The sequence below is a fragment of the Suncus etruscus genome, chromosome 2, assembly GCF_024139225.1.
Source record: "Suncus etruscus isolate mSunEtr1 chromosome 2, mSunEtr1.pri.cur, whole genome shotgun sequence".
Classification (NCBI taxonomy): Eukaryota; Metazoa; Chordata; class Mammalia; order Eulipotyphla; family Soricidae; genus Suncus; species Suncus etruscus.
Window position 1 is genome coordinate 150,391,046 of NC_064849.1, and position 2,905 is coordinate 150,393,950.

At 33.2% G+C, this 2,905-nt stretch overlaps 1 non-coding gene across 1 annotated transcript; it reads right to left on the bottom strand.

Moving 5' to 3' along the window:
* Positions 1 to 2,277: 2,277 nt before the first annotated feature.
* On the bottom strand, positions 2,278 to 2,410 carry LOC126002632 (small nucleolar RNA SNORA51). The gene has a single exon (XR_007493314.1). It is a non-coding gene; the product is annotated as a small nucleolar RNA SNORA51 (small nucleolar RNA).
* Positions 2,411 to 2,905: the final 495 nt, after the last annotated feature.

A 2,905-nucleotide genomic window follows, 5' to 3' on the forward strand; every position in this document is an offset into this window, starting at 1 on the left:
TTTCTTTCTTTTTGTTTTTTTTTTGTTTGTTTTTGTTTTTGGCCACACCCATTTGATGCTCAGGGGTTACTCCTGGTTACACACTCAGCAATTGTTCCTGGCTTGGGGGGACCATATGTGACACCGGGGGATCGAACCATGGTCCTTTCCTTGGCTAGTGCTTGCAAGGCAAACACCTTACCTCTAGCACCACCTAGCCGGCCCCTTGCTTTGTAATTATTTAATGTAAACTAGTTGACTTAATTCTATGCATTTTGTTTTAAGTGGCAAAATTTCATATTTTCAACTGCAGAAAATATTCTATTGAATGTATATGATATATACATATTTAAATATATACATGCACATCAACTCCTTTATACAACATTATGTTAATAGACACTTGTTAAGCACATGTTTGGATTTTTGTGGAAAATGCTGCTTAGTTACATAGTTTTCATACATACATAGTATATACATACTATGTACATAGTTACATAGTTACATAGCGACAGTGAATTAGGGCAATTCCCACCACCAGTGTTGACCTCCCTCTGCCACTGTTCCCAGCATGCCTCCCATACCTCCACCCTTAGCCACCTGAACTGCTTTAACAGGTCCCTTTTGTATACAGCTTGTTGTAGGCTATCTTGGTTTTACTTCCATTGATTTTGGGTTGGGTATTTAGGTCTGGTCATTTTTTTATTGCCACTCAATGCTCATGAGACTACTTTGCCCCTGGTACCATCAACTTTTTTTTTTCTCAATTGTTAGAAAGACATAGAAATATGATACAAAAAAGAAAGAAAGAAATATGACAAGATGATTCATGTTCTATGGTTGTTATAAAACAAAAAAAGCAAAAAAGCAAAAAAGAAACAACAAAAAATAAAGAAAAGAAGAAAGAAAAAAAGAAAGAAGAGATGAAAGAAAAAGAAAGAAAAAGAGAAAGAAAAAAGAAAGAAAAAGAAGAAAGAAAGAAAGAAAAAGAACTCTCTCTCTCATTTATTCTTTTGAAAAACCAACTCTTGATCTCATTGATTCTTTGTATTGTTTTCTTTGTTTCTATGTTTTTATATCTGCTCTGGTTTTTATTATTTCTTATCTTCTACCTGTGTTTGGGCTTCTTTGTTGCTATTTTTCCAGATCCTTAAGGTATCCCTTTAAGCTGTTGATTTAGTCTTTATTTTCCCTCTTTCTTAACATAGGCCTGTATGCTATGAGTTTTCCCCTAATTACTGCATTTGCTATGTCTCATATATTTTGGCAATTTGTTTCTTTATTGTCATTCATCTCAAGGAATCTTTTTATTTCTTTCTTGATTTCCTCTTTGATCCATCTGTTGTTGAGCAGCATGTTGTTTAATCTCCAAGTGTTATATTTTCTCCACATTCTTTTACAGTCAATTTTGATCTCTGCTGCATTGTGATCTGATAGGGTGCTTGATATAATTCTTATATTTGTGACTTTATGAAATTTAGAATTGTGGCCTGAGACATAGTCAATCCTAGAGAAGGTTCCATGTGCACATGAGAAGAATGTATACTCCATTTTCTGAGGATAGAGGTCCTGTATAAGTCCATTAGCAATAGTTCTTCTAGTTTCTCATTTAGAAATCTTATGTCTGCTAGTTTTCTGCCTTGTGTATCTGTCTAGTGGCAATAATGGTGTGTTGAAGTCTCCCTCTACTCTCACATTTCTGTCCATATGTTTCTCCAGTTTTGAGAGCAAAAAGCTTTACATATTTTGCTGGCTCTACTTTTGGTGCATAAATGTTGATCAGAATTAGTACTTCTTGGTCTAATGTTCCCCTGATCAATAAGTAGTGTTCATCTTTGACTCAGAGTACTTTTTTGAGAGTAAATGCAATTTGGTCTGATATAAGTATGGCTGTCCCAGCTTTTATTGTTTTCCAGTATAATGTATAATTGATTTCCATCCTTTTACTCTCAGTCTCCCTCTTGAGCTTTTAAGTGTGTTTCTTGAAGGCAGCAGATAACTGGGCTTTGTTTCCTGATCCAACCCTCTAATGCAAGAGTTTATTTTTTAATTTTACTTTTTTTTAATTAATTTTTTATTTTTAATTATGAGAACAATGGTGCAAAGAAAGAAGACAACATAAAGTTACAGTGGAAGGACAATCACCATAAACAGACTTCTCAGAAGAAATCCCCTTGCTGATGCCTAAATTTTGAACTTATAGTCAAAGAACATTAAGAAAAATAAAACAGAACCCATGTACAATTACTTTGTCCACAAATCCCCAGATTGTAATACATTATAACAATTCTTTTTTTTTTTTGTCCCCCAATTCACAATACATACCCGGCAAGGGTCCTGTGTTGAGGTGTATATGGGGTGCCTTTACTGTACCTCCTCTTTCTATACAGCCAGTGTAAAGAACACAGCCTGTGGTAAGAATTGGGAGGCCTTATTTTATCTTTTATTTATTTTATTTTATTATTATTTTTTTTTCTTCAGGGCAAACTAAAGTTGTTTTTTTTTTCTTTTAAGTAAGAATTCATTTAAAGGACAAAATTGATTAACATAATGAGGTAAACTAATATAACATAATATAGTGACATAACATAACATATAATATAATTAATATAATAATAATACATGTAAGTCAAAGAAAGTTTCTGATTAAAAAACACAATTTTTTTTTCATAATGGCTTACATATCTTTCACTGTACTATTTTGGGTACATATTCACATTGAATCAGGGGAATACCCATCACCTAATATGTCCTCTTCTCAATCAAAAATCAAATATACTGAAAATAGGCAGAGTCCTGTCTAGAGGCTTCCAACCTCAGTTTGAGAGAGGATGTGAAAAAAGTAATTAAAATACCACAACAATACACACACACAAAAAAATATCGAATTAAATAACCGATAAGCACCACAACAATAAAGACAGGC